Raw genomic sequence first — 13,415 nt, forward strand, 5'->3', positions numbered from 1 at the left:
ACAAAGACAAGTGTGTCTTGTCTACAGTCAAGCATGGTGGTGGGAGTGTCATGGCCTGGGGCTGCATGAGTGCTGCCGGCACTGGGGGGCTACAGATCATTGAGGGAACCATGAATGCCAACATGTACTGTGACCTACTGAAGCAGAGCATGATCCCCTCCCTTCAGAGACTGGGCCGCAGGGCAGTATTCCAACATGATAACCACCCCAAACACACCTCCAAGATGACGACTGCCTTGCTAAAGAAGCTGAGGGTAAAGGTGATGGACTGGCCAAGCATGTCTCCAGACCTAAACCCTATTGATCATCTGTGGGACATCCTCAAACGGAAGGTGGAGGAGCGCAAGGTCTCTAACATCCACCAGCTCCGTGATGTCGTCATGGGGGAGGGGAAGAGGACTCCAGTGACAACTTGTGAAGCTCTGGTGACCTCCATGCCCAAAAGGGTTAAGGCAGTGCTGGAAAATAATGGTGGCCACACAAAATATTGACACTTTGGGCCCAATTTGGAGATTTTCACTTAGGGGTGTACTGACTTTTGTTGCCAGCGGTTTAGACATTAATGGCTGTGTGTTGAGTTATTTTGAAGGGACAGCAAATTTACACTGTTATACAAGCTGTACACTCACTACTTTACATTGTAGACAAGTGTCATTTCTTCAGTGTTGTCACATGAAAAGATAGAAGAAAAGATTTACAAAAATATGAGGGGTGTACTCACTTTTGTGAGATACTGTACATGCAAAACGCAATCTGCTGCAGGAAAAAAAGTCCTTAACCCTTTCCAAAAACGCACTGGCTGAAAAACGCATGGATTTGTACCATAGGAAACCATGTTACAATGGACTGTAGTGCGTTTCTGCAAACTGCAAAATGCACTAAAAAAATGCATAGGTGTGAACCTATGGTAAAAGTCCATTGCAACACTCATGTGTAATAAAAGATGTTTGCTCTTTAAAGCTGGCATGTGTTCCACCTGCAAAGTCATTGGATATTTTAAGCTCCACAAATTGCTACCACATCCAGCATTTCCCTGTGTCACTTTTCACCTTTAAACTTGTGGAGTGAGTTATGTTTTCTTTCATACTTTCCATTCTCAAGCCCAATAATCTCTTACTTAGTCCTTTCACAGACTTGCTTTCAAACCGTTCATTCATCTGAAAGTAACTAATCCTACGTTCGCTAAATCCTCCAACTTGTAGATTCTCCCCGAGCCGACTGGTTTTTCTAGAGGCAGTTTTACATTCCATCGTCAAATTACTCAGCATTACAGGCAAATCTCCATCCAGATCACAAGCTTTACCAACTTAAGTCCACAAAGTCCTGTCAAACCTTCTGTTTAGGTTAAGCAAAAGCATTACTCCCCAAGAAAATGTGTAGCGCAACCCCCCCGAAAGAGCCGATGATTTGAGTCCTATTTCCCTCCCTTAGAACACACATAGAAAGATCAGTCTAGGAAAGGGTTTCTCAACCAAGGATCCATAGAGCCCTAGGGTTCCTCCAGAGGTCTCCAGGGGTTCCTTGAGCAATTAGCAATTTCTATCTCTCAGATACTGTAAGTTCCTATTGACACCACTGATCTTTTTAGCTATCTGTAAGGGGGTAATTCTTCCCTATGACCACAAGTGTAAGGAGCATTCTTCCCACTGACCATCACACTAATGTATCATGAGCTGTAGATATACCTCTTCCTATTTGGGATTATAATAGTCAACCAGTAAAGTCCTACATTTTTGGTTTTTTTGAATTGTAGATATAGTTTTTTTTTTAGCAGGGGTTCCCTGAGACCAGGAATGTATTTCAAAGGGTTCCTCTGTGTTGAAAAGGTTGAGGAAGGCTGGTCCAGAGGTTTCTTTTGTGGTGTTTTTTGGGGGAACGATGAACTTGAATAGGTATAGGGAGCATGGGATACTCCAGAACTGCAAAAACTTCAACAACTTGAGGACTGCCTAACTTCTGGCTCCTCTGCACTAATTCTGGCTGCACTTTCCCAAAGTAATGTCCCACAGGATCTCCATGCTGTGGGTGACTTGTTCTTATAACACCACACTGTCACACTTGCAGCACTGGGGTCTTGTACTCACATCGTCATTTGCCTCCTGTCGATATCCACCAGGATCTTCCCAGTGAGGGAGATGTAGGCTCACACTGCCCTGGACAACTTGGGCTCTCTCCAGCAGCTTCCTCATGGCTCTCATCCATAAGCAATCTCCTGATCCCATTGGATCCTTGGGCTGGAACTTGCAAATAGGCCCCCCAACTAAGCCTAGCTGGGACCCCGGTTACATATCAGATGATTCCATAAATATATGGTATTGGGCCCTTTCACACGGGCTTGTCCGTGTATGGACTCTGCTTTGCTCAGCAGGGATCGATCTGCCGATCCCCACTCTGCTCACTGTGCGGAGATGGATCTGTCAAAGCCCCGCTGTCCTCTATGGAGGTAGGGATGAAAAAGGACGGATCAAGCTGGATCATACCAGGACTCCAGGAGGTTCGAGTAGAGAAGAGCCCAGATACAATCAAGCTCAGCAACAGGAAACCAGCAATAAATGCTGATTCAGGACACAGAGAACAACTGTAGTGACATAGGTACAGGAGGGCTCTAGCAAAAAGGGACCTAGCACTTGATGACACTATTCTCTGTGACCAGACACTATTCGGGAACAGAGCCACCTAATGGCAGACTAGCTAACTACACCCACACTTACACTTGCATATTAGAAAGAGAGAACAAATGCAAACTGCAGCACCCGCGAACATTCAAAGATCTTCTCGTAAACTGAAAGCCGTTGCTAAGGATTACTGCACATTGCACATGCTCATTAGCATGTGCAATGGTGATGGAGCAATGGATAGACAGCAGTATAGTAGTCAGGAGGCGAGCTGAAGTCAGCAGTGGATAGAAAGCAGGATCGTGGTCAGGAAGCAAGCTGAGGTCAGCAACAGATGGGCAGCAGGATCATGGTCAGGAGGCAAGCCAAGGTCAGCAACGGAAGCAGGATTGTGGTTAGAAGCTAAGTTGAGGTCGGTAACGAGTAATCAGCAGGGTCGTGGTCAGGAAACAAGCCATGGTCAGCAACAAGTAGACATATGAGCCAAGATCAGAATCAAGCTGGGTCATACCAGGAGGTTCGAGTAGAGAAGAGCCCAGATACAACCAAGCTCAGCAACAGGAAATCAGAAATAAATGCTGTTTCAGGACACAGAGAACAACTGTAGTGACATCATTACAGGAGGGCTCTAGCAAAAAGGGACCTAGCACCTGATGACACTATTCTCTGTGACCAGACACTATTTGGGAACAGAGCCACCTAATGGCAGACTAGCTAACTACACCCACTTACACTTGCATATTAGAAAGAGAGAACAAATGCAAACTGCAGCACCCACAACCATTCAAAGATCTTCTCGTAAACCAAAAGCCGTTGCTAAGGATTACTGCACATTGCACATGCTTATTAGCATGTGCAATGGTGATGGAGCAATGGATAGACAGCAGTATCATAGTCAGGAGGCGAGCTGAAGTCAGCAGTGGATAGAAAGCAGGATCGTGGTCTGGAAGCAAGCTGAGGTCAGCAACAGATGGGCAGCAGGATCATGGTCAGGAGGCAAGCCGAGGTCAGCAACGGAAGCAGGATTGTGGTTAGAAAGTAAGACATGTACGCAGCTGTATTGAAAAGGAGGCGCAGGACATACATGACAGGGTGCAAGGAGCTTACGGAGAAGAAGAGGTTAAGAATAGGAGGGGTTGTAGAAAAGAACTGGTCTTACCGGATTGGAGGATCTGAGGAGATGGGGGAGCATGGTATTCAGTTCAAGAGATGGGTGGAGCAGAGACAGCAGTCTGGGGGTAGCAAGCGTGGTGGAACGTTCCCTCCCTCCCGCCCTAATGGAAGTGTTGAGTGATGGATAGGGATGAGCTTCGTGTTCGAGTCGAACCCATGTTCGACTCGAACATCGGCTGTTCGATCGTTCGCCGAATTGCGAACGTTATGGGCCGTTCGCGCTAAATTCGTGTGGCGCGTCACGGCCCATAATTCACTGCGGCATCGCAGTGCATTGCTGGCTGATGATTGGCCAAGCATGCACTATGACCCGCATGCTTGGCCAATCACAGCGCTGTCAGTAGAGAGAGCTGTAATTGGCCAAAGCCAGGGTGGCTTTGGCCAATTATGGCTCAGGGGATTTAGTACACACCCCACACTATATAAGGCCGCCTGCACGGCGGCCCTGTGTAGTGTGTGTTCCGGTGTGCTGAGAGATAGAGAGAGAGAGAGACAGTGTCATTTGATTTGAGTTAGATAGATTAGGCAGAACAGTCAGTCAGTTAGCTGCACTTACAGTGTATTGTGTATATATATATGCATCCCAGGTGTTGCATATATATATATACACTGTATTCAGTTTAGCTAGATCCGTTCCTGTTATCTTCTATCTAGACTATTTACATTTAATGCAGTGCGTCCTGCTCACAGTGTTCAGCTAGATCCGTTCCTGCTATTTACATTTAGTGCAGTGCGTCCTGCTCACAGTGTTCAGCTAGATCCGTTCCTGTTATCTTCTAGACTATTTACATTTAGTGCAGTGCGTCCTGCTCACAGTGTTCAGCTAGATCCGTTCCTGCAATTTACATTTAGTGCAGTGCGTCCTGCTCACAGTGTTCAGCTAGATCCGTTCCTGCTATTTACATTTAGTGCAGTGCGTCCTGCTCACAGTGTTCAGCTAGATCCGTTCCTGCTATTTACATTTAGTGCAGTGCGTCCTGCTCACAGTGTTCAGCTAGATCCGTTCCTGCTATTTACATTTAGTGCAGTGCGTCCTGCTCACAGTGTTCAGCTAGATCCGTTCCTGCTATTTACATTTAGTGCAGTGCGTCCTGCTCACAGTGTTCAGCTAGATCCGTTCCTGCTATTTACATTTAGTGCAGTGCGTCCTGCTCACAGTGTTCAGCTAGATCCGTTCCTGCTATTTACATTTAGTGCAGTGCGTCCTGCTCACAGTGTTCAGCTAGATCCGTTCCTGCTATTTACATTTAGTGCAGTGCGTCCTGCTCACAGTGTTCAGCTAGATCCGTTCCTGCTATTTACATTTAGTGCAGTGCGTCCTGCTCACAGTGTTCAGCTAGATCCGTTCCTGTTATCTTCTAGACTATTTACATTTAGTGCAGTGCGTCCTGCTCACAGTGTTCAGCTAGATCCGTTCCTGCTATTTACATTTAGTGCAGTGCGTCCTGCTCACAGTGTTCAGCTAGATCCGTTCCTGTTATCTTCTAGACTATTTACATTTAGTGCAGTGCGTCCTGCTCACAGTGTTCAGCTAGATCCGTTCCTGTTATCTTCTAGACTATTTACATTTAGTGCAGTGCGTCCTGCTCACAGTGTTCAGCTAGATCCGTTCCTGCTATTTACATTTAGTGCAGTGCGTCCTGCTCACAGTGTTCAGCTAGATCCGTTCCTGTTAAATTCCTACTGACCGGCAGGCTTGTCTGGTTACAGTATATAAAGCTACCTGAAGAAAATTACAGGTGTTCTATTTGATCCTATTAGTACCACGGTCAGGAAGCTAGACTATTTACATTTAGTACAGTGCGTCCTGCTCACAGTGTTCAGCTAGATCCGTTCCTGTTATCTTCCTACTGACAGGCAGGCTTGTCTGGTTACAGTATATAAAGCTACCTGAAGAAAATTACAGGTGTTCTATTTGATCCTATTAGTACCACGGTCAGGCAGCTAGACTATTTACATTTAGTACAGTGCGTCCTGCTCACAGTGTACAGCTAGATCCGTTCCTGTTATCTTCCTACTGACAGGCAGGCTTGTCTGGTTACAGTATATAAAGCTACCTGAAGAAAATTACAGGTGTTCTATTTGATCCTATTAGTACCACGGTCAGGCAGCTAGACTATTTACATTTAGTACAGTGCGTCCTGCTCACAGTGTTCAGCTAGATCCGTTCCTGTTATCTTCCTACTGACAGGCAGGCTTGTCTGGTTACAGTATATAAAGCTACTTGAAGAAAATTACAGGTGTTCTATCCCAGCTTAGTGCAGCTACAGGCCATTAGTATGTCTGGAAGGCCAAGAAGGAGAGGCAGACAGTCACAAGCCAATAAGAGAGGGCAAGCAGGCTCTGTGTCTAGTGCTGGTCGTGGAGACGGTGCATCCTCATCAGCACGTGGCCATGGGACACGCTTGGCCTTTTTTTCGGCAGCTGGCCATGTTGAGCCGCAACATGCGGAAGACTTGGTCGAGTGGATGACCAAGCCGTCCTCATCCTCCTCATCCTCTCTCACCCATGCCCAGGGTGCTTTGTCTGGCAAAGCAGCGGCCTCTTCCCTCAGCTCAATGTCATCAGTGACTCCTTCCCTAGCTCCACCATGTCCTCATGAGGATTCCCTCGAACTGTTTGACCACAGTGTTGGGTACATGCTCCAGGAGGATGCCCAGCGTTTGGAAGGCTCTGATGACGATACTGAGCTCGATGAAGGCAGTAACATGAGCGCGGACAGAGGGGGTGCCCAAGAAGGACAGCAATCTGGCAGTCATGCTCCCCCTGCTGCAGCATACTGCCAGGTTTGCTCCAGTGATGAGGAGGGAGGGGATGATGAGGTCACTGACTCAACGTGGGTGCCTGATAGGAGAGAGGAGGAGGAGGAGGAGGAGGAGGAGGAGGAGGAGGAGGAGGCGGCAGCACATCACCAACGAGGCAGGATGCCCTCCAGGGGCCAGCCTAAGGGCAGCACATTGACTGCATCACACCCCAAAGCTCCACATGTGCAGGGCGCTGCAGTCTCTGCGCGTTATTCAAAAAGTTCTTTGGTGTGGGCCTTTTTTGAGACGAGTGCATCAGATCGCACCGCTGCTATTTGCAACATATGTCTCAAGCGTATCTCGCGTGGCCAAAATATCTCCCGCTTGGGTACCACATGCTTGACCAGACATATGTTGACCTGCCATGCAGTTCGTTGGCAAGCGTATCTAAAAGACCCACACCAAAGAACAAAGAGGATCTCTCCTTGCTCCTCATCAGCTGAGATTTCCAACCCCACTAGACCTTCAGTCCTCTCTGAGACCTGCAGTGAGAGGAATGAAGGTGTAGAATTAGGTGTGTCACAGCCAAGTACTTGTGGGCAATCTGCTTTTGGTACACCGACGTCAGATTGTACCAGGCAAATTTCCCTGCCCCAGCTGCTGCACCGCCGAAAGAAGTTTGCTCCCAGCCATCCACATGCCCAGCGGTTGAATGCTAGCTTGGCAAAATTGCTAGCACTTCAACTGCTGCCTTTTCAGTTGGTAGACTCTGCCCCCTTCCATGAGTTTGTGGAATGTGCGGTTCCTCAGTGGCAGGTACCCAAACGCCACTTTTTCTCACGGAAGGCGATTCCGGCTCTCTACCGGCATGTGGAAGGCAATGTCCATGCCTCGCTGGACAGGGCGGTCAGCGGTAAGGTGCATATTACCGCTGACTCATGGTCCAGCAGGCATGGACAGGGACGTTACCTAAGTTTCACGGCGCATTGGGTGACTCTGCTGGCAGCTGGGAAGGATGCAGGACAAGGTGCAGTAGTGTTGGAGGTTGTTCCGCCACCACGCCTCCAAAATGCTGATTGTGACACACCTCTCTCCTCCACCCCCTCCTCTTCTTCTTCCTCCATGGCCTCTTCCTCGGAACCAGCGGTGCTCCGTAGGCGTTCAAGGGGCTACGCAAGTACGCAGGCCAAAAGATGCCATGCGGTGCTTGAGCTGGTGTGCTTGGGGGACAGGAGCCACACTGGGGCAGAGGTTCTGTCAGCTCTGCAGGGGCAGGTTCAGAGGTGGTTGACGCCACGCCAACTTAAGGCAGGAATGGTGGTTTGCGACAATGGCACCAACCTCCTCTCTGCCCTCCGACAGGGACAAATGACCCATGTGCCCTGTTTGGCTCACGTCCTTAACTTGGTGGTGCAGCGGTTCTTGGGCAGGTACCCGGGCTTACAGGATGTCCTGAGGCAGGCCAGGAAAGTCTGTGTGCATTTCCGCCGGTCATATAATGCCAGTGCTCGGCTGACGGACCTCCAAAAGGAGTTTAACCTGCCCAAGAACCGCCTAATCTGTGACATGCCCACCAGGTGGAACTCAACGTTGGCCATGCTGCAGCGGCTGCACACGCAGCAGAGGGCCATCAATGAGTACCTGTGCGACTATGGCACCAGGACAGGGTCAGGGGAGCTTGGTTTTTTTTCCCCACGCCAGTGGGCCATGATCAGGGATGCATGCACTGTCCTGTCACCATTCGAGGAGGCCACGAGGATGGTGAGCAGTGACAGTGCATGCATCAGTGACACTGTCCCCCTTGTCCACCTGTTGGAGCACACGCTGCGTGGAATAATGGACAGGGCACTTGAGGCAGAACAGAGGCAGGAAGAGGAGGACTTCCTTAGCTCTCAAGGCCCCCTTTATCCAGACAGTGTTCCTGCGTGCCCGCCGATCACACAGGAAGAGGACGAGGAGGAAGAGGAGGAGGAGGAAGATTGTGTCAGTATGGAGGTGGAGCCTGGCACTCAGCATCAGCAGCAGTCTTTAAGGGATCAGTCCCAAGAAACACATGGACTTGTACGTGGCTGGGAGGAGGTGGCTGCGGACTATGTCGTTCTTAGTGACCCAGAGGACTCCGGACCGAATGCCTCAGCAAACCTACGCTGCATGGCCTCCCTGATCCTGCAAAGCCTGCGTAAGGATCCTCGTATTCGTGGTATCAAGGAGAAGGACCAATACTGGCTGGCAACCCTCCTTGATCCACGTTACAAGGGTAAGGTTGCGGACCTTATCTTGCCATCGCAGAGGGAGCAGAGGATGAAACATCTTCGGGAGGCCTTGCAGAAAGGTCTGTGCAACGCGTTCCCAGAGACTGGGAGGTTACAAACTCCTGTTTCTGGACAACGTGTTGCTGAGGCTTCGGTCAGTCAAAGAAGGAGCGGTGGAGAAGGTGGCCGTCTGACCGATGCGTTCAGACAATTTTTTGGTCCGCAGCCCCAAGGTATGATCGGTTCCAGCAACCATCGCCAGCGTCTGTTTTACATGGTGCAGGAATACCTAGGGGCAAGATCAGACTTGGACACCTTTCCCACCGAAAATCCTCTGGGTTACTGGGTCTTGAGGATGGATCACTGGCCAGAGCTTGCACAGTATGCAATTGAGCTACTGGCCTGTCCTGCATCCAGCGTTCTTTCGGAACGCACATTCAGTGCTGCTGGAGGCGTGGTAACCGATCACAGGGTGCGTCTGTCCACCGACTCGGTCGATCGGCTGACCTTCATAAAAATGAATGAGTCTTGGATCACCACCAGCTACCAAGCACCTGATGCTGATGTAACCGAATAATTTTTTTTGAAATCTCAGATCCCTTCAAAGACTGCCTATGCTGATGCTGAGTGACTATCCCTGAGTAATTATCCTCTTCCTCCTCAATCATCACGCTGATAGCTTGTAAGAACATTTTTGGTTCTGGGCGCCACCACCAGTGCCTAAGGCACAATTTTTCAGCCCCTGTTTAACAGGGGCGTGTAATTACAATTTTTGATGTAATACTTTGCAGCAGGGCTCGTTCCTGCATTCCAACTAGAGTGTCTGTGAGGGGTTGCAGTGTTGTGGCACCAGCACCAGTGCCTAGGGCCCAATTTTTCTGCCCCTGTCTAACAGGGGCGTGTAATTACAATTTTTGATGCAATACTTTGCAGCAGGGCTCGTTCCTGCGTTCCAACTAGAGTGTCTGTGAGGGGTTGCAGTGTTGTGGCACCAGCACCAGTGCCTAAGGCCCAATTTTTCTGCCCCTGTCTAACAGGGGCGTGTAATTACAATTTTTGATGCAATACTTTGCAGCAGGGCTCGTTCCTGCGTTCCAACTAGAGTGTCTGTGAGGGGTTGCAGTGTTGTGGCACCAGCACCAGTGCCTAAGGCCCAATTTTTCTGCCCCTGTCTAACAGGGGCGTGTAATTACAATTTTTGAAGCAATAATTTGCAGCAGGGCTCGTTCCTGCGTTCCAACTAGAGCGTCTGTGAGGGGTTGCAGTGTTGTGGCACCAGCACCAGTGCCTAAGGCCTAATTTTTCAGCTCCTGTTCAACAGGGGCATGTAATTACAATTCTTGATCTAATATTTCACAGCAGGGCCCTGTGAGGGCTTACAGTGTTGTGGCCACAGCAACACCTAAGGCCCAAATTTCTGCTGAGTATATAGGGCAGGACCCTACTTTCAAACATCTAACTTACAAACGACTCCTACTTGCAAACGGAAGGAGACAACAGGAAGTGAGATGAAATCTACCCCTAGGAAGGGAAATTCTCTCCTGTAAGAGTTAATATGGGAAAACAAGTTCTCCTTTCCACTGATGCTTTCCAATCCTTGTTCCACAAAAAAACCCAAATTTTCAAAAAACATTTTTCATTGGGACAAAAAAGTGAGGTGAAATCTTCTGAAGAAGAGGAAAGACAGCAAAACAAATGTCACAGGGGTGATAACCCTTCCCTATGTTTTCCAAAAAGCTTAGAAAAGATTTTTTGGCTGGAGCTAAACACGTTAAAAATGTTCAAAATTACAAACAGATTCTACTTAACAACAAACCTACAGTCCCTGTCTTGTTTGCACCGCCTGTATACTGCTGTTCAGAGTATATAGGGCCTGGTGGCCCCACACCTTTCCTTATTTTAATTTGGGTGCGGGGTTCCCCTTAATATCCATACAAGACCCAAAGGGACTGGTAATGGACTGGGGGGTATCCATGCTGTTTGTCTCACTGATTTTCATCCATATTGCCATGACCCGACATGACATTAAACCCGCAAGCAGTTTTAAATGAGATTTTTTCCTTTAAAAATGACATTTGGTGCAGGGACTGTTCTAAACATGGGAAACACGCGTCACTTTACAGGCATACTATAGACACCCCCCAGGTACGATATTTAAAGGAATATTTCACTTTTTTTTTTTTACTTTAAGCATCATTAAAATCACTGCTCCCGAAAAAACGGCCGTTTTTAAAAGTTTTTTTTGCATTGATACATGTCCCCTGGGGTAGGACCCAGGTCCCCAAACCCTTTTTAGGACAATACCATGCAAATTAGCCTTTAAAATGAGCACTTTTGATTTCGAACGTTCGAGTCCCATAGACGTCAATGGGGTTCTAACGTTCGTGCGAACTTTCGGTCCGTTCGCGGGTTCTGGTGCGAACCGAACCGGGGGGTGTTCGGCTCATCCCTAGTGATGGACTTCTAAAGAATGTCGTGGCGGTTGGGTCCTTGACGACAGGTATATTTATATATAAACACGAGGTATTGGAAAACCGTTGGGACCCATCCCCGGTTTGGAGTCCTCCCGGTTAGTCTGTTTTCAGGCTGGACTAACGGGTAATATGTTGTGGGGGCCTGTGGTCAGTTAGTGAGTCCTCGAGGCGGCTGGTGACAGATACCAACTAAAGGTATTACAGACTAAAAAAGTTAAAGGTGGGTCGTCAGGGACCAGCAACAAATTATTTGCATTGGAGCTGGAATATTTTAAATATTTTAAATGTTTTAAATATTTGAAATAAAGGTTATGGTTATTGGTTTTCGTTAATAAAGGCCGAACAGGCCATTTACATCCAAGAAGGTGTCAGTGTCATTATTTTATAGCCACGGTAAGGCATTGGGCATGTGTTGTTGGGGTAGTAAGTTGTCTGGCTGCCCTAGTCAAGTGGAGGTCGGTAAGGAGTAGGGTTGTGGTCAAGAAACGAGCCATGGTCAGCAACAAGAAGACATATGAGCCAAGATCAGAATCAAGCTGGATCATACCAGGAGGTTCGAGCAGAGAAGAGCCCAGATACAACCAAAGCTCGGTAACAGGAAATCAGAAATAAATGCTGATCATTAGTCTTTATTACATAAAAGCGGAGTTTCAGATACTCTAGAGTTGTCACCTGTTCATACCAGCAAGAAGAACGTTCGCTAACCATCGTCACCAATAGCAGTGCTGATGACAGGAGATTTGTACTTCATGCAGTACAAGAAATTTCATCACATTAGGAATTTTCCATCAGCTGCGATTAGTCTCTTTATTCCATTAGGTTTCAATTTCTGTGACATGATGTGAAAAGCAGTAATGTGGTTCAGCTTTAATTGCCTCACATTACAGAAAATAAATACTAATATGGTGTGATCGTAATACAGTTGGATTGGGGGGGGGGGGGGGAGGAACGTATCAAAGTTATTTTAAAAAATAAATGGATCCAGGACCTCTTGTACATCTGCAGATTGTTCTGGAACAATGACAGATGGAACACATTTTGCCTGATTAAAATGCGCATTAAAGGGAATCTATTATTAAAAACTTTATAATCCAGCGTAATACTTTATAAACAGCTTTAATCACAGTTTGAAGCTCATGGTTTCTTTTTAACAGTTTTTTCATTTTTTTTTTTTTCCTTCTTTCTGCTGTGTTGGGAAATCAGGATGACCTAATGATGATAATTATAGCAGTAATAATAATAAAACTCAAAACCACTTAATGGTGTTTTGATTGGGAGTACGGCTCTTACTATTAGGCGTACGGTATGTTCTGTGAAAAGGGGCGGGGCCTCGCCGGAACAGAGGGCGGATTGTTTTATCGCTTCTTATAGTAAAGATTTCAGCAGCAAGCAAAAAAAACCTGAATGTTGCCTTCTAGATTGGATATTCTCTTATTTTTATGTTGGCACTGTAAATGGCGGTCAAAACCCCCTCCCCCCCACCCCCCTATGGAACCCACGCCACGCTGTCAGCCTTTTTCAAAAAAGAGATAAATAATATTTTAATAGGATGAATTCTTATTATTAACCACTTCAATACCGGGTGCCCCCTTTCTTCCTAAGGCCAGTTTTCAACGCTCTCGCCCTTTCAATAAGAATTGCGCGGTCATGCAACACTGTACCCAAATTACATTTTTATCATTTTGTTCACACAAATAGAGCTACATTTTGGTGGTATTTATTCACAAACCAGTTTTTTATTTTTTGCGGTATAAGCAAAAAAAGAGCAGAAAATTAAAAAAAACCCCAATATTTTCTATTTTCTGTTTTAAAATAAATTCAATAAAATAAAATTTTGTCATAAATTTAAGCCAAAATGTATTCTGCTACATGTTTTTGGTAACAAAAAATCCAGTTAAGTGTAAAATAATTGGTTTCCATGATCACGGACATATGTGCGCAGATGATCATGTACAGATGTGCGCAAATGATCATGTACAGATGTGTGCAGGTGATCATGTACAGATGTGCGCAGATGACCATGTATAGATGTGCGCAGATGATCATGTACAGATGTGCGCATATGATCATGTACAGATGTACGCAGATGATCATGTACAGATGTGCGCAGATGATCACGGACATATGTGTGCAGATGATCATTGGAACTTATGATTT

The sequence above is a fragment of the Aquarana catesbeiana genome, linkage group LG03 (genome assembly GCF_042186555.1).
Source record: "Aquarana catesbeiana isolate 2022-GZ linkage group LG03, ASM4218655v1, whole genome shotgun sequence".
Lineage (NCBI taxonomy): Eukaryota > Metazoa > Chordata > Amphibia > Anura > Ranidae > Aquarana > Aquarana catesbeiana.